Genomic DNA, 18,694 nt, shown 5'->3' on the forward strand with positions numbered 1-18,694 from the left:
CACCGTCCACCCCATGCCTCCCCGATGGGTCAAGAGGAACCGCCATCGCCTTCTGCATCGTCTACACCAACCCACTCGACCGTGGGAGCCCTGCAGCATCGTCCCTGAGCTCATCCCCAACCTCTGGCCGCCGGTAACCTCACCGGTGATTTGCCGCTGTCTCCGCCTCCCCGAGCCCGCTGAGTCCTCCTCCGAGATCACTGTGATCTCTGCCACCTTTCCCCCTCCTCCCCGAGCTTGTTCCCATACTCTAGCTGCCTCTTCCACTGGAGCCGTGAGCTCCTTGCAGCTGGTGATGATGCAGACGAGGCCATGGGCACTGCAGCCCGTGTCCGAGAACACCAGTGTGCTCAGCGCGTCTCCACGAACCCGTAGCCACCAGTAGCTCCCCCTCCCACCCCCTCTAGCACTGAACTCGAGCCGCCCGAACTCCGGCCACCGCCATTTTGGTCGCCGCCGTTGACTCCGTCCAGCCCCGCTCGAACCAAAGCCAGCGGCGGATGCGTCTCACTTCACTCTTTCAAACGCGCTCTTCCGCGCGTCGAACAGTGGCCGGTAGAGCAAACCCGACGCGGGCACCGTCGCGGTCTGTGGTCGCCGGCGGTTAACCGTAGGTGCTAATCATGTTTATTAGTGCCCTGCGTCAATGGCATGCGGGTCCCCGAGCCTAATTAGGTTAGTCTAAATTTCCTGTTTAGAGTAGTGCTAATCTTGCGAACCCCATGTGTCAGTTTTGACTTTGGCCAAGTTGGCGTTGACTGGTCCCACCTGTCATCCACCCAAACCAGCCCTGAGACGCTGACGTGTGGGTCCCTGCTGTCAGGTTTGACCTGGACGTGGTCTGTTGACCTGCTGATGTCACAGTGATGCAGTGCTAATGTAAAAACTGATTTTCTAGATGAAATTTAATTCAGGAAATTGCAGAAAATGTCGTGGAATTAACACGTCAGATGTCCTAGCAGAAGGACTTAGTCGTGGAGCCATCGCAATGAGATTAGCAAAAAGGGGTTAAACCGGACAAGGCACATGAGAGTTTATACTAGTTCGGCCCCTTACGATGAAGGTGAAGCCTACGTCTAGTTGTGATGGAATTATTGGGGTTTTGATGACCAGGGAGCGAATACGCTTTGCCTGAGTCTCGAGTTGTTGTTTCTTGTCCCTGAACCGCTGCCGGGTTGTCCCTTTATATACCCAGGTTGACGCCCGGCCGGTTTATAGAGTTCCGAGGCTGGCTCATACAACTGTCCGGCTCGGTCTCTTCCTTTACCTAACTTACAATACAAGTTATACAACTATGGCGGTTTACAACTATGGGCCTCAATCCGCCTTTGGGCTCTGGGCCTCTAAGATTTACTAGTAGAGCGCCATCTTCTTTTATCTTCATGGGCTTCAATATGGATGAGCGTGAACCGACCCCTCCTAGGCGGTTTACACTTAGTAGTTATATCCTCAACATTAGGCCGCAGATTGATTTGAACCTGTTCATGTCAATCTTCGATACTTAGAAAATTCCCTGAACATCTTCTTAAGATCCTCGTGAACCGCCATGATATCTTCTCCCAGTAAACTTTGGTAAACCGCCATGATGTCATCTTCTGAAATTGCAGTAAATTGTCATGATGTGATCTCTGTATAAAAAAGGTTATAAAGATTCCCTTCATTAATTAACTTCCGAAGATCAAGGCGACCGCTGCGCCCTATTTTGCCGCTTTGAGGCTCCTCGATTCTCACGCCTGTCACTTATCCCTTTGCCTTTATAAATAAGACCGGGGGTCCTTTCCATTTTCCCTCTTGCCTCTTCGCATCTTCTTCCTCCCCACGACCCCGAAGAGCTCAAGCATCGCCGCCACCGTCGACCCTTGAATCTGCACCGACTAGGCCGCTGCATCAACCTGTCCGTACCAGAGAGCTTGCGACACTCCTCCGCCGCTACGTGGCCCTGGTAAGTACTCCCTTTCTCAACTATCAAATCTGCATTAGGGTTCCAAGGTTCTTCGGTGTTCATCAGTGTTCATCGGTGCTCATCTGCTTTCCCTTAGCATCTCACTGAATCTAGCTAGGCCTGACAACTTCTTCTCGTGGCCGAAGCTGTAGTTTTAATCTGTCCCGCCATAGCATCTCGTTGTTCCTGGATAGATCCCATCTGGACTGTTAATGTTCTACCGTCGCCATTTTTAGTGCTCAGTAAATTTTCTTTTACTAGGCCGCGGTAGATCCAAAATTATAATACCATCTTGCGAAACCTGTTTCTTCAGTACTTAGTAAATTTCAGATGTGCTTCTTCCACTTGTAGGCGGTTTAACCTTCAGAAAATGATAATCCGCCAGGTACCATTAGCCCTCACGTAAACCGCCATCTTAACTTGAGCATCAAAATCCGGTTTATCGTACATATATGCTTTAATTAAATCCCCTGGTTTAACACCGGTTTGTGCAAATCAATCTTGAACCGTGAACCGGCTTTTGCACTTCCTTTACAGTTTGTCCTCCAGAATGGCCAAGCAATTCTCCTCTTGCAACTGGGTTCCTTCCCGGATCACAGAAACACAACTCAATGGATATGTTCTAACTGGCGCTTTGGCCAAGAAGGAGGTCATTCATTGGCGAGTCCCTGGCCCTGAGTGCCCTCCTGAACCTCAAGATGGAGAAGTGGTTGTATTTATGCAACATCTAGATCGGGGATTTAGCCCTCCCGGATCAAAGTTTTTCCGGTATGTGCTTGCCAACTTCCAACTCCATCCTCAAGACATTGGACCGAATTCTGTGTCCAACATCTGCAATTTCCAAGTGTTCTGTGAAGTTTACCTTCAAGAAGAACCGACTGTTCAACTCTTCAGGGACTTCTTTCACTTGAACCGGCACACTGAATTTTCTGACGGCCCCAGTACTGAACTTGGCGGAGTGTCGATTCATAAAAGGAAAAGAAGTCGATTTTCCTCATGCCAAACATCACAGCCATCCCAAAGATTGGAATCAAACATGGTTCTACTGTCAGAACACTGCTCCTGCTGATGAAAACCCTCTGCCGGGTTATCGTGCTCACCGGCTCAGCAATGGACATCCACTGCCTCAGCGGCTCACTGCTAAAGAATGACAAACATACGCGCCTCAACTTGCTAAGCTCCGGGCTCTTGTAGCAAATGGCTTTACAGGAATTGATCTTGTTCGTTGCTGGGTATCATGGGGCATCCTGCCCTTAAGCCACCGCACCAGGTTGATGCATGAGTACACTGGGGACGTCAAGGACCCTCAATGGCACCATGAGATACAGATGACTGATGATGAAGTCACTGAGTCTGTCAAGTAGATGCTGGATGAACCAATCGCTGAATGTAGCAAGACTGGGTTGCGTCCCTTTTACGCCTCCAACAAACCGCCAGTGGTAAATTTTTTATCCTTCTGCTTTTTTGATCCGTCTCTGCTTTAACATTTTTCTGATAACCCTTTGTTTATTCTTACAGGCCAAAGATCCTTTCTGGAAGAGGAAAACTCAAGAAAAACCGGCAAAAGCTCAAGACAAACTGGCGAGGGCTGTTCGTGCTAAGAACAAGGCCATCAAGAGGCCAGCAAAGAAGAAAACCGCCGAATCCTCTGATCCACCCGAAGATGTTGATGATTCGGAACAAGAGGTAGAACTTGACTCCCTCGGTTTATTTTTCATACATCTTATTGACAATGACCATTACCAGGATGATGCGGAAGCTAGCCGTGCTGACCATGTAGAGGTAATCTCCCTTTCCTCCAATTCCGATCTTGTGCCAGTAAGAAAAATCCGTCGCGCAGTCCAGAAAGTGAAGCGTTCACATCCTTTCACTCATTTGGATCCACAGCATCCTGACGCTCGTCGCACAACCCGGCATAGTGGCCAGCAAGTCACTTCCTCCGGCTTACCGGGCACTCCAATCCGGAAGCGCCGTGTAGAGGTCTCTTGTAATTCTAACAAGTCTTATCCCTTGGCGGGTTACTTCCGATACCCTCTTAATCCGTCTGACTCAAATTATCAGGTAACTTCCAATTCATCCTCTGGCGATTCATCAACCACACAATTGCCTCCCCTCAAGACCGTCCCTGGGTAAATACAATAATCTTAGCTTTGCCTTCTTGCACCGGTTTACTATATTAACCTCTATGTGCCATTTTGCAGTGCCAAAGCCCGATTTAGCAAGAAGGCGAAAACAAATGCTCCCATTGATGAGATTGAACCAGATAGGACCTCAGAAGGTGCTGGCGTTGATGTTGTATTGCTATGGATGATCCTGTGCCACAAGGTCAGGCCACTAATGCTGATCCGCCGAAGTTAACCCGTCGAGCCCGCCAAGCCCGCAAGCCAATCCTCCAAGTCCAACTGCTAATCCGCCGAGCCCGGCCAAGGCCTCGGACAAACCGGCCAGTCCAAATACAACAACTGATGATGTTGTGATTACTGGGGTTGGCCATACTTCTCCTGGTAATCCTGTCACTTTGTCAAAGCACAGTGCCAAAGTGGAATCTGTTGCTGAAGAGAAGGGCAAGTGGAAAACTGATCTCTCAAGTTATGCTCATCTCCCCGCTCAAGAACTTCATTCCGATACCTAAACCGCCTATACACAAGCCGTGACTACGAGGCTGGTTTGGTCAACTTGATGAAGGATCGTTATGAGGTAATGTAACACCCCAGATGTATACTTCCATATTTGACAATGTATCCAACTTTGTACTTCATCCAATTCCTTTTGGGTTCAATCCTTTTGGCCTCTTTTGATTTGCTTGTGTGCATTGTCTTGTCATTACTTGTCATCTTCATTATGCACTTGACATCTTATGTTCCATCATGGCCTCATCTTAGTGTTACATTTATGCTTCTTATCATGTTGCATTTCATCATCCTCTTCATGTGCATCGTGTGATTCATGCATGTTGTATTGTTGCTTGACCCATGTGTGATCCATACATGACCACCTCCATGCATCACCATCTCCCCTTCTCTTTTCTTTCTTGTTGCAAGTGCCATCTTGCCCTCCTTCATAAATGTTCATATTCTCCCTATAAATCTTGCACCATGCCTACATCCTCTCTGCCAATTTTCAACTCATTTGAATATGTTTTGGTTAGGTTAAAAATTGACTCAAGTTTGCATTTAATTCAAACTTGATTTAATTTTCTTCCTTTAAAAATCCCCAAGGAAATTTATTCAAATGGCCCATAATTCCAGGAGCGTGAGGGTATTTTTTTTATATCTGCAAAACTCCTCTCCTAGCCCCTGGACTTTTTATTTTCCTTGCCGCTGCTTATTAGCTAAACAACATATAAAGGGAAGGAAAAGGCCTTACCTCGGAATTCCCGCAGCCAGCGGCCCACCTAGGCACCGCAGCCAGGCGCAGTCCAGCAGCCCATCCAGCCCACGCGTACAGAGGCGTTGTCAACCTCCTGTACGGCGCGCATCCAACATGTCCACGTCGACAACCTCGTTGATTTGACGGCCGGAGAAGCTCCCTAGACCCCTATAAAGTTGTCCCCGGTGCCCTAGGGTCTCCCCTCAACCGATCCCCTCCTCTCCTTCCCTCGCGCACCATGACCTGCTCGCACCCTCGCAGCAGAGCAGCGTCCCGCAGCCCGTGCTCGTGCCGCAGCTCGCCTTCGCTTCTCCTCGCTGCACCTAGCCGCCATGGACGCAAGTTCATGTGTGCACACACCCACACGCGCGCACGCGCGACACCACGAGCATCAGCCATGCGCTCCCGCGCCTTCACATGTTCCCGCATGCCCGCCGGAGTCCCTATGCCCCGCTGGGTGCCTTCGTTGCCCGCCGGTGAAGTCGCCATCTTCTCTGCGTAGGAGCAAAGGGAAGGCTCAGACTTCGCTTCTATTCAAAGGGTCAAGTCCCCCCCGTTCTTGGCACAAGCATGCGCGCAGTCGTGCTGGTTACCCAGGCACGTACACACCCGGGATGTCTCGGGTTCGAATCCCAGGCTCTCCACAATTTTCTATGGGTTTTATTTTTTCATTGTAACACTGACGCCTCGGCCCCACCGGTCATACACACATCCAGCCATGTGGCCCACGGCCCTACCTGTCAGCCTAACGGCTGGGTACAGCCTGGGTGCATCTAGCTTTCCCTCACGTCTTCTGTTTTATTCTAAATTCGGAACATGCCAGTTTTGGCATATGCCGAGGTTTCCATTATTGGCTGTATTTCATTTTGCATAAATGTGGGGATTTTTCTACTGCAACATAGACATATTATATATGTTTTGGGGCAGAAAAATCCCACCAATCCAGTGGTGGCATTAGTTTCTGCATTTGAGCAAGTTCATAAACATGTCATTTTACTTCAAGATGTTGTCTTGTCATTTTTGTGTGGTTTAATTGAAGCATGCTATGAGGTTGTTTTGCACAAGGATAGCTTCATTTTCATGCCTACTCCATGCTAGATTTATTTCATCCCATGATATGCTATGTAGTGAGTTAATCAAGCTTGTTAACATGCCAACATGAATCTGTCTTGCCATGTCCTGAAATTTCACTGTCTGAATCTGTTTATAAATCTTGCTATGTTTGCATGGGTGCCATCATATCTTCTGATCCTTTTGGGCTCATGTTCAGTAAGTGAGTTTTGTTCTATGAATTTAGTAGTATCATGCCATGCCTTAAGTTTCTATGATATGTTACTGTAGCATGATGTTTGCTTGCCCTAAACATTGCTTCCTGATGGTGTTTCTGCCATGTTTAGTATTTTCACCAAGTCTGTGAAGCTGATATCGTTTGCACTTTTGCCATGCTTGTTTGAACCTGTTAGTGTGTGAATTAGCCGTAGCTCAGTGTTCATCTCTTGTCAAGCATCTCTTGTAGATCACTGCCATGTGCTTTGTTGATATGTTGGGGTGCTGTAGCATAGTTTGTTGATGTATTCTACATGCTATCATGCTGTTAATTGCAGAATTGTGTCATTCTTGTTTTGCTTGCCATTTGCAAACCATGCATCCGTTTCCGGCGATCTTTATATCGATTTCAACCGAAATCATCTCATCTTTCCAGCGGCATACTTGGTTTGCCAAGTTGATGCCTTGTTCATCATTTTCCTTTCGGAGCACGCATACGCATTGCATATCACATCTCGCATATCATGCCATGTATTGCATCATGTTGGTTGTGCATTGCACCATGTTTGATTGTTGTTCCATTGCTTGTGTTCTTGCCTTGGGTAGAGCCGGGAGACGAGTACGTGAACGAGGAACCTGTTGAGTACGCTAACGAGGATCAAGCTTTTGACAACTCTGAGAACCGTGCAGGCAAGATGACCATACCCTCGATATCACTTCTATCTTTGCTTTGCTAGTTGCTCGCTCTATCGCTATGGTTGCTCTACCTACCACTTGTTTATCATGCCTCCCATATTACCATGTCAAGCCTCTAACCATCCTTTCCTAGCAAATCGTTGTTTGGCTATGTCACCGCTTTTGCTCAGCCCCTCTTATAGCGTTGCTAGTTGCAGGTGAAGATGAAGTTTGTTCCTGGTTGGAACATGGATATTTTGGGATATCAAAATATCTCTTGTTTAATTAATGCACCTATATACTTGGTAAAGGGTGGAAGGCTCGGCCTTATGCCTGGTGTTTTGTTCCACTCTTGCCACCCTAGTTTCCGTCATACCGGTGTTATGTTCCTTGATTTTGCGTTCCTTACGCGGTTGGGTGATTTATGGGACCCCCTTGACAGTTCGCTTTGAATAAAACTCCTCCAGCAAGGCCCAACCTTGGTTTTACCATTTGACTACCTACCACCTATTACTTTTCCCTTGGGTTTTCGCGAGCCCGAGGGTCATCTTTATTTTAGCCCCCCCGGGCCAGTGCTCCTCCGAGCGTTGGTCCGAACCGAGCCGCCTGTGGGGCCACCTCGAGGAAACTCAAAGTCTGGTTTTACTCGCAGCCTGTCTCATCCGGTGTGCCCTGAGAATGAGATATGTGCAGTTCCTATCGGGATTTGTCGGCACATTTGGGTGGTCTTGCTGGTCTTATTTTACCATTGTCGAAATGTCTTGTAAACCAGGTTTCCGAGACTGATCGGGTCTTCCTGGGAGAAGGAATATCCTTCATTGACCGTGAGAGCTTGTGATGGGCTAAGTTGGGACACCCCTGTAGGGTATTATCTTTCGAAAGCCGTGCCCGCGGTTATGTGGTAGACAGGAATTTGTTAACGTCCGGTTGTAGAGAACTTGACACTTGACTTCATTAAAATAAATCAAGCGCGTGTGTAGCCATGATGGTCCCTTCTCGGCGGAGTCTGGGAAGTGAACATGGTTTGGGTTATGTATGAACGTAAGTAGTTTCAGGATCACTTCTGGATCACTTCTAGCTTCTCGATCAATGCGTTGCTTCTCTTCTCGCTCTCATTTGTGTATGCTAGCGACCATATATGCTTAGTGCTTGCTGCAGCTCCACCACCTTACCACTTTCCTTCCCATGAGCTTAAATAGTCTTGATCTCGCGGGTGTGAGATTGCCGAGTCCCCGTGAGTCACAGATTCTACCAAAGTAGATGCAGGTGCCGAGGATACCAGTGCAAGTGGCACAATTGAGCTCAAGTGGGAGTTTGACGAGGACCTTGGTTGTTACTATGTTTCGTTTCCTGATGATCAGTAGTGGAGCCCAGTTGGGACGATCGGGGATCTAGCATTTGGGGTTATCTTCTTTTCATTTGGATTTGACCGTAGTCGGTCTATGAGTGTATTTTGAATGATGTATGAATTTATTTGAGTATTGTGTGAAGTGGCGATTGTAAGCCAACTCTCTTTATCCCATTCTTGTTCATTACATGGGATTGTGTGAAGATGACCCTTCTTGCGACAAAACCTACCATGCGGTTATGCCTCTAAGTCGTGCCTCGACACGTGAGAGATATAGCCGCATCGTGGGTGTTACAAGTTGGTAATCAGAGCCATCCCCGACTTAGGAGCCCCCTACTTGATCGAATCGCTGTCGTTGTTGAGTCTAGAACAAAAATGTTTTGAGTCTTAGGATTATATATATCGGAGAGTAGGATTCTTTTTACTCCTCGGTCCCTTCGCCGCTCTGGTGAGGTCTCCTGACGTAGATGTTTTGACTTTCCTCTCCTCAAATTTCACTAAATTTTTTTAGGATCACGCGGGTATCTTGGAATCGTTCCGATGGTTTTGTGACGAGAACATCGTTCTTGGTGCCTCCTGACATTTAGGGGTTGTGGCAGTGTCCCGGGGAGTTGAGCTCCAAGGTGTTGTCGTCACAATTTTATCGTTGCAGTTCTGGAATACCTGAGTTTTTGCCGACATCGAAAATCTCGTTTATGTAGTTGTTGGTGAGATAACCTCGACGTCACCCGGTACTGGGTAGTTCGGGAGTATTGCCATAACTCGTATAATGGATGCTTTTCGAAGGTTGAGGTACATGATTTCCGAAGGTTTCTTGGTTATGTGTTAACGGATGGATACAGCTGGATGTAGGGATTGTTAGTTTGGGTGAGATATATTGCTTCCCCTGTATCCCCAACACCTGATTGCATAACTAGAAAGTTTCAGGAGTTTATAGGTGGGATTCAAGTAGCTCTAGCATTTCTTCCCGCAGATATTTGGTTTGTGATTGGGTAATCATTACCACTTATTTGTTCTAGTTGCACCTTGTTATTTCTTTCATCAATCTCTTATCAAGTGGCTTCTCACCTTAATGGACGTGATGTTAGCTTTGGAATTCATTCGTTCATCCTTGTTCGAATGTTTATTGTGAAGACTATATGTTGCAATTTCTACCCGTTGATTCAACTTGTCTATCTATCTATCAAGATGCTAACAGATGTCACCCTCTTCAGGATGGCTCTGCCAACGCATCAGAATCCGGAACGCAATGATGGGAGTCAGGCGAACCCTCCACCTCAACCTCCGCCTACGGAGGCATGGCAAGATTTGATGGCAGCCACAAACGCCAATGCTCAGATGATGATTCAGCTCATGCAAGAGCGCAACCAAGGCCAAGGCAACCAAGGGAATCAAGGTCAAGGGCAGTTCAATCATCAGCCACAGTTTCCTACCCTCAACCAGTTCCTTGCAAATCAGCCGAAGTCTTTCAACTACTGTGCCGAGGCCACAGACGCCGATGATTGGCTCGTGGATATCAACAAGCATTTTGAATGTAGAAATGTGAAGCCTGAGGACTATGTTAAGTTCGCTTCTTTTCAGTTCAAGGACCAAGCAGCTGATTGGTTCCAGCAATACAAAGATTCCAAAGGAGGTCAAGTGATTACTTGGACTGACTTCTGTCGGGACATTAAAGCTCACCACATTCCTACCAGTGTTGTTGAGAGCAAGCGTGAGGAGTTCCGCAATCTCAAGCAAGGCAGCATGTCAGTGTACGAATACAACAAGCAGTTTCAGAAACTTGCTCGCTTCACTAAACAAGACGTTCCTGATGAAAAGAGTATGATCTATCAATTCAGAGGTGGCCTTAGAGAGGATATGCAGTTAGCTCTTGTTCTTGTTGAGCCTACTCAGTTTCATCAATTCTACAATATGGCCCTCAAGCAAGAAGGTGCTCAGCTCAAGTGTGAGGCTTCTAAGAAGAGAATCAGGGATGTAGTTCAGTCTTCTTCTTCCTCTCAAGTGGCAGCTAAGCAGCAGAAGTTCTACCTTCCTCCTCCTCCGTTTCGTCAGTCTTACCAGCAGAAGAACTCAGGTGGCCGTGAATCTTCCCACCCACCCAACCCAGGCTATCAGAACAAGTCAAATTCTCAAGCTCCAAGGTCAAATGCTCCGTATCATCGTCCGCTCTCAGAGGTGACTTGCAACAAGTGCCAGCAGAAAGGTCACTATGTGAACAAGTGCTTCAACCAAAGGCACCTTCCGCCTCCTCCTCCTGTGAGATCTTCAAGCAATGCAGTGGTCAAGCATAATCCAAAGCATGCAAAGGTGAACATGATGAATGCAGCGCAAGCAGAGGACTCTTCTGATGTGATAATGGGTAATCTCTCAGTCAATGACATTCCTGCAAAAGTCTTATTTAATACTGGTGCATCGCATTCTTTCATTTCAAGACCTTTTGTGGCTATGCATGATTTGGTTACTCAAGTACTGCCGAGTCCTTTGTCTATTGTTTCCCCGGCTCGGCAAATGACTTCTCGAGCATTCGTTCGGGATTCCGTTATCAAGATGGGAAACTATAAATTACTGTCTTCTCCAATTGTTCTTGGTGACTCAGATATTGATCTAATTCTCGGGATGGACTGGCTTTCTAAGCACAAGGCTCAACTTGATTGTGCTGCCAGGGAGATTCATTTGACACACTCTTCTGAGTATGTTATCATCTATGCCGCTCGTGATGAAACCATTCGGTTGTTTTCTCTCAATGAGAAGGGCGAGTTGGATGCTATTTCTCAAATTCCAGTCGTTTGTGAGTACCAAGATGTCTTTCCAGAAGAGCTTCCGGGTATGCCTCCTCCCCGGCCAGTCGAATTCGTTATTGATCTTGAGCCTGGCACTAAACCCGTTTGCAAACGTCCTTACAATCTTGGACCTAAAGAGCTGAAGGAATTGAAGAAACGGCTCGATGAACAAGAGCGTCTGGGTTTGATTAGACCGAGTTCATCTCCATGGGGTTGTGGAGTTCTTTTTGTCCAGAAGAAGGATGGCACGGACCGACTGTACGTTGATTACCGTCCATTGAACAAGAAGACAATCAAGAACAAGTATCCACTTCCCAACATTAATGAGCTATTCGAGCAACTCAAAGGTGCTACAGTATTCTCCAAGCTTGACCTTCGGATGGGTTATCATCAAATTCTCATTCGTGAACAAGATATTGCCAAGACAGCTTTCAGAACAAGCTTTGGTTCTTATGAATATACTGTCATGTCTTTCAGCCTTGTCAATGCTCCTCTAACATTCTCTCGAATGATGAACTTCATCTTCAACCCCTACACCAATGAATTTGTCTTTGTGTATCTTGATGATATTTTGGTCTTCTCCAAGAATAAGAAGGATCATGCCAAACATTTGCAATTGGTGCTCGACAAGCTCAGAGAGCATCTATTCTATGCGAAGTTTTCCAAATGTGAGTTCTGGCTTGATGAAGTTCTTTATCTTGGTCATATCATCTCCGCCAAGGGCATTGCTGTTAATCCCGAGAAGGTGTCTGCAATTGTGAATTGGGAACCTCCTCAGACTGTCAAGTAGCTCCGCAGTTTTCTTGGTCTTGCAAGCTATTGCCGAAGATTCGTTGAGAATTTCTCTAAGATTGCAAAGCCTCTTTCCAACTTACTCCAGAAGCATGTCAAGTATGTCTGGACGCCTGAGTGTGACGTTGCTTTCAACACCCTCAAAGAGAAGCTAGTTTCAGCTCCTGTCTTGACTCCTCCTGACGAATCCAAGCCATTCGAAGTTTTTTGTGATGCTTCTCTTCAAGGTCTCGGTGCTGTGTTAATGCAAGAGAAGAAAGTTGTGGCCTATACCTCTCGCCAATTGAAGCCCAACGAAAAGAACTACCCCACTCACGATCTTGAGTTGGCGGCAGTTGTCCATGCTTTGATAACATGGAGACATCTCTTGTTGGGAAGGAAAGTGGACATATTCACCGATCACAAGAGCCTCAAGTATATCTTCACTCAACCCAACCTCAACCTCAGGTCGATGGGTCGAAATGATTCAAGAGTACAATACAAGTATTGAATATACTCCTGGCAAGGCGAATGTGATTGCAGATGCTTTGAGCAGAAAGGCTTATTGCAACAGCTTAATTCTCAAGCCCTTCCAACCGGACCTTTGTGAAGCTTTCCGCAAACTGAATCTTCAAGTTGTTCCTCAAGGCTTTCTTGCCAACCTCATAGTCTCTCCTACTTTGGAAGATCAAATTCGTGAGGCACAACTCCTGGATACCATGGTGAAAAAGGTGAAACGTGGTATCGACAAGGGCATTCCCAAATACAAGTGCTTCCACATTGATGACAAAGATACTCTTTTCTTTGAGGATCGAATTGTGGTTCCTAAAGGCGATCTAAGAAAAGTCATTATGAACAAGGCACACAATTCCCTTCTATCCATTCATCCTGGAAGTACGAAGATGTACCTTGACCTCAAGCAGTCGTATTGGTGGACTCGAATGAAGCGAGAAATTGCTCAATTCGTGAATGAATGTGATGTCTGCAGAAGGGTGAAAGCAGAACACCAACGACCAGCTGGCCTCCTCCAACCTCTTGCTATTCCGGAATGGAAGTTTGACCATATCGAGATGGACTTTGTGACTAGATTTCCTAAGTCCAAGCGTGGGAATGATGCTATTTTTGTTGTCATTGACAAGCTTACTAAAGTGGCTCATTTTCTTCCTATCAAAGAATCCATCACAGCAGCTCAGCTGGCAGAGTTATACACCTCCAGAATGGTCTCCTTGCACGGCATTCCACAATTTATCTCTTCAGACCGCGGAAGCATTTTCACCTCTAAGTTCTGGGACTCCTTTCAGAAGGCCATGGGCACCAACATTCGCTTCAGCACAGCTTTCCATCCTCAAACAAGTGGCCAAGTCGTGCGAGTCAATCAAATCCTCGAAGACATGCTCAGGGCTTGTGTCATCTCTTTCGGTATGAAGTGGGAAGATTGTCTTCCATATGTTGAGTTCTCCTACAACAACATCTTCCAAGCGAGTTCGGCCAAGGCCCCATTCGAAATTCTATATGGCAGAAAGTGTCGTACTCCTCTCAATTGGTCCGAGACAGGTGAACGCCAACTTCTTGGCAACGACTTGATCACGGAAGCCAAAGAAATGTGCAAAGTCATTCGTGAGAATCTCAAAGCCGCGCAATCGCGCCAGAAGAGCTATTATGATGACAAGCACCGTGATGTGGCTTTTGAAATCGGAGACCATGTCTACCTCCGCGTCTCTCCAATGAAAGGCACTCGTCGCTTCGGTATCAAAGGGAAGCTTGCCCCTAGATACGTGGGTCCTTTCAAGATCATTCGCAAAAGAGGCGATCTCGCCTATCAACTTGAGCTTCCGCCCAACTTTGCAAATGTTCACGATGTGTTTCACGTGTCACAGCTTCGCAAGTGCTTCAAGACTCCTGAGCGCACTATCTACTTCGAAGAAATTGACCTCCAAGAAGATCTGTCTTATCATGAGTACCCCGTTGCTATTCTTGAAGAAACCGAGCGCAAGACTCGCAACAAGTCAATCAAATTCCTCAAAGTGAAGTGGTCACACCATTCCGACCGAGAAGCCACCTGGGAGCGCGAGGATCACCTCCGTTCCTAATATCGGGAGTTCTTTCAGTCCTAGATCTCGGGACGAGATCCTGTTGTAGTGGAGGAGAGTTGTAACACCCAAGATGTATACTCCCATATTTGACAATGTATCCAACCTTGTTCTTCATCCAATTCCTTTTGGGTTCAATCCTTTTGGCCTCTTTTGATTTGTTTGTGGTGTTTTTACTTATTGCATTTTCTTGTCATTACTTGTCATCTTCATTATGCACTTGACATCTTATATTCCATCATGGCCTCATCTTAGTGTTACATTTATGCTTCTTTTCATGTTGCATTTCATCATCCTCTTCATGTGCATTGTGTGATTCATGCATGTTGTATTGTTGCTTGACCCATGTGTGATCCATACATGACCACCTCCATGCATCACCATCTCTCCTTCTCTTTTCTTTCTTGTTGCAAGTGCCATCTTGCCCTCCTTCATAAATGTTCATATTCTCCCTATAAATCTTGCACCATGCCTACATCCTCTCTGCCAATTTTCAACTCATTTGAATATGTTTTGGTTAGGTTAAAAATTGACTCAAGTTTGAATTTAATTCAAACTTGATTTAATTTTCTTCCTTTAAAAATCCCCAAAGCAATTTATTCAAATGGCCCATAATTCCAAGAGCTTGAGGGTATTTTTTTATATCTGCAAAACTCCTCTCCTAGCCCCTGGCCTTTTTATTTTCCTTGCCGCTGCTTATTAGCTAAACAACATATAAAGGGAAGGAAAAAGGCCTTACCTGGGAATTCCCGCAGCCAGCAGCCCACCTAGGCACCGCAGCCAGGCGCAGTCCAGCAGCCCATCTAGCCCACGCGTACAGAGGCGTCATCAACCTCCTGTACGGCACGCATCCAGCATGTCCACGTCGACAACCTCGTTCATTTGACGGCCGGAGAAGCTCCCTAGACCCCTATAAAGTTGTCCCCGGTGCCCTAGGGTCTCCCCTCAACCGATCCCCCCTCCTCTCCTTCCCTCGTGCACCATGACCTGCTCGAACCCTCGCAGCAGAGCAGCGTCCCGCAGCCCGTGCTCGTGCCGCAGCTCGCCTTCGCTTCGCCTCACTGCACCTAGCCGCCATGGACGCAAGTTGATGTGTGCACACACCCACACACGCGCACGCGCGACACCACGAGCAGCAGCCATGCGCTCCCGCGCCTTCACATGTTCCCGCCCGCCCGCCGGAGTCCCTATGCCCTGCTGGGTGCCGCCGTTGCCCGCCGGCGACGTCGCCATCTTCTCTGCGTAGGAGCAAAGGGAAGGCTCGGCCTTCGCGTCTATTCAAAGGGTCAAGTCCCCCCGTTCTTGGCACAAGCATGCGCGCAGCCGAGCTGGTTACCCAGGCACGTACACACCCGAGAGGTCTCGAGTTCGAATCCCAGGCTCTCCACAATTCTATGGGTTTTATTTTTTTCATTGTAACACTGACGCCTCGGCCCCACCGGTCATACACACATCCAGCCACGTGGCCCACGACCCTACTAGTCAGCCTAACGGCTAGGTACAGCCTGGGTGCATCTAGCTTTCCCTCGCGTCTTTTGTTTTATTCCAAATTCGGAACATGCCAGTTTTGGCATATGCTGAGGTTTCCATTATAGGCTGTATTTGTTTTTGCATAAATGTGGGGATTTTTCTACTGCAACCTAGATATATTATATATGTTTTTGGGGTAGAAAAATCCCATAAATCCAGTGGTGGCATTAGTTTCTGCATTTGAGCAAGTTCATAAACATGTCATTTTACTTTAAGATGTTGTCTTGTAATTTTTGTGTGGTTTAATTCAAGCATGCTATGAGGTTGTTTTGCACAAGGATAGCTTCATTTTCATGCCTACTCCATGCTAGATTTATTTCATCCCATGATATGCTATGTAGTGAGTTAATCAAGCTTGTTAACATGCCAACATGAATCTATCTTGCCATGTCCTGAAATTTCACTGTCTGAATCTGTTTATAAATCTTGCTATGTTTGCATGGGTGCCATCATATCTTCTGATCCTTTTGGGCTCATATCTGTCTGAATCTGTTTATAAATCTTGCTATGTAGTGAGTTTTGTTCTATTCATATAGTAGTATCATGCCATGCCTTAAGTTTCTATGGTATGTTCCTGTAGCATGATGTTTGCTTGCCCTAAACATTGCTTCCTGATGCTGTTTCTGCCATGTTCAGTATGTTCAGTCTGTGAAGCTGATATCTTTTGCACTTTTGCCATGCTTGTTTGAACCTGTTAATGTCTGAATTAGCCGTAGCTCAGTGTTCATCTCTTATCAAGCATCTCTTGTAGATCACCGCCATGTGCTTTGTTGATATGTTGGGGTGTTGTATCATAGTTTCTTGATGTATTCTACGTGCTATCATGCTGTTAATTGCAGAATTGTGTCATTCTTGTTTTGCTTGCCATTTGCAAACCGTGCATCCGTTTCCGGCGATCTTTATATCGATTTCAACCGAACTCATCTCATCTTTCCAGTGGCATACTTGGTTTGCCAAGTTGATGCCTTGTTCATCATTTTCCTTTCGGAGCACGCATACGCATTGCATATCACATCTCGCATATCATGCCATGTATTGCATCATGTTGCTTGTGCATTGCACCATGTTTGATTGTTGTTCCATTGCTTGTGTTCTTGCCTTGGGTAGAGCCGGGAGACGAGTACGTGAACGAGGAACCTGTTGAGTATGCTAACGAGGATCAAGCTTTCGACAACTCTGAGAACCTTGCAGGCAAGATGACCATACCCTCGATATCACTTCTATCTTTGCTTTGCTAGTTGCTCGCTCTATCACTATGGTTGCTCTACCTACCACTTGTCTATCATGCCTCCCATATTGCCATGTCAAGCCTCTAACTATCCTGTCCTAGCAAACCGTTGTTTGGCTATGTCACCGCTTTTGCTCAGCCCCTCTTATAGCGTTGCTAGTTACAAGTGAAGATGAAGTTTGTTCCTGGTTGGAACATGGATATTTTGGGATATCACAATATCTCTTGTTTAATTAATGCACCTATATACTTGGTAAAGGGTGGAAGGCTCGGCCTTATGCCTGGTGTTTTGTTCCACTCTTGCCACCCTAGTTTCCGTCATACCGGTGTTATGTTCCTTGATTTTGCGTTCCTTACGCGGTTGGGTGATTTATGGGACCCCCTTGACAGCTCGCTTTGAATAAAACTCCTCCAGCAAGGCCCAACCTTGGTTTTACCATTTGACTACCTACCACCTATTACTTTTCCCTTGGGTTTTCGCGAGCCCGAGGGTCATCTTTATTTTAGCCCCCCCAGGCAAGTGCTCCTCCGAGTGTTGGTCCGAGCCGAGCCGCCTGCGGGGCCACCTCGGGGAAACTCGAAGTCTGGTTTTACTAATAGCCTATCTCATCCGGTGTGCCCTGAGAACGAGATATGTGCAGCTCATATCGAGATTTGTCGGCACAGTCGGGTGGTCTTGCTGGTCTTGTTTTACCATTGTCGAAATGTCTTGTAAACCGGGATTTCGAGACTGATCGGGTCTTCCTTGGAGAAGGAATATCCTTCATTGACCGTGAGAGCTTGTGATGGGCTAAGTTGGGACACCCCTGTAGGGTATTATCTTTCGAAAGCCGTGCCCGCGGTTATGTGGCAGACGAGAATTTGTTAACGTCTGGTTGTAGAGAACTTGACACTTGACTTCATTAAAATGCATCAACCGCGTGTGTAGCCGTGATGGTCCCTTCCCTGGGCACTCTTGAGCCCAAAAGGCATAGATACATAACAGAAGGCTCCAAAGGGAGTGATGAAGGCTGTCTTCTCCTGGTCCTTAACTGCCATTTTGATCTGATGATAACCAGAATAAGCATCCAAGAAACTCAAACACTCACAACCCGCCGAAGCATCAATGATTTGATCAATATGAGGGAGGGCAAAGCGATCAGCGGGACAAGCTTTGTTCAAATATGTGTAATCCACACACATATGCCAAGTGTCGTTTTTCTTAAGTACCAGCACCGGATTGGCCAACCACTCTGGGTGAAACACCTCCACAATAAACCCTGCTGCCAACAGCCGGGCTACGTCTTCACCAATGGCCTTGCGCCTATCTTCATTAAAATGGCGAAGAAACTGTTTGACCGGTTTGAACTTCGGATCAGTATTAAGAGTGTGCTCAGTGAGTTCCCTCGGTACACCTGGCAAGTCAGAAGGTTTCCATGCAAAGATGTCCCGGTTCTCACGGATGAACTCGATGAGCGCGCTTTCCTATTTCGGATCCAAGTTGACGCTGATGTTGAACTGCTTGGATGAATCGCCAGGAACAAAATCAACCAATTTAGTCTCATCAGCCGATTTAAACTTCAAAGTCGGATCATGCTCTATAGTTGGCTTCTTTAGAGAAGTCATATCTGCCGGATCAACATTGTCTTTATAAAACTTCAACTCCTCCGTTGCACAAACCGACTCATCATAAGGCGCATCACCTTCCTCACACTC

This window comes from Triticum dicoccoides, chromosome 2B (assembly GCF_002162155.2).
Source record: "Triticum dicoccoides isolate Atlit2015 ecotype Zavitan chromosome 2B, WEW_v2.0, whole genome shotgun sequence".
Taxonomy (NCBI): Eukaryota; Viridiplantae; Streptophyta; class Magnoliopsida; order Poales; family Poaceae; genus Triticum; species Triticum dicoccoides.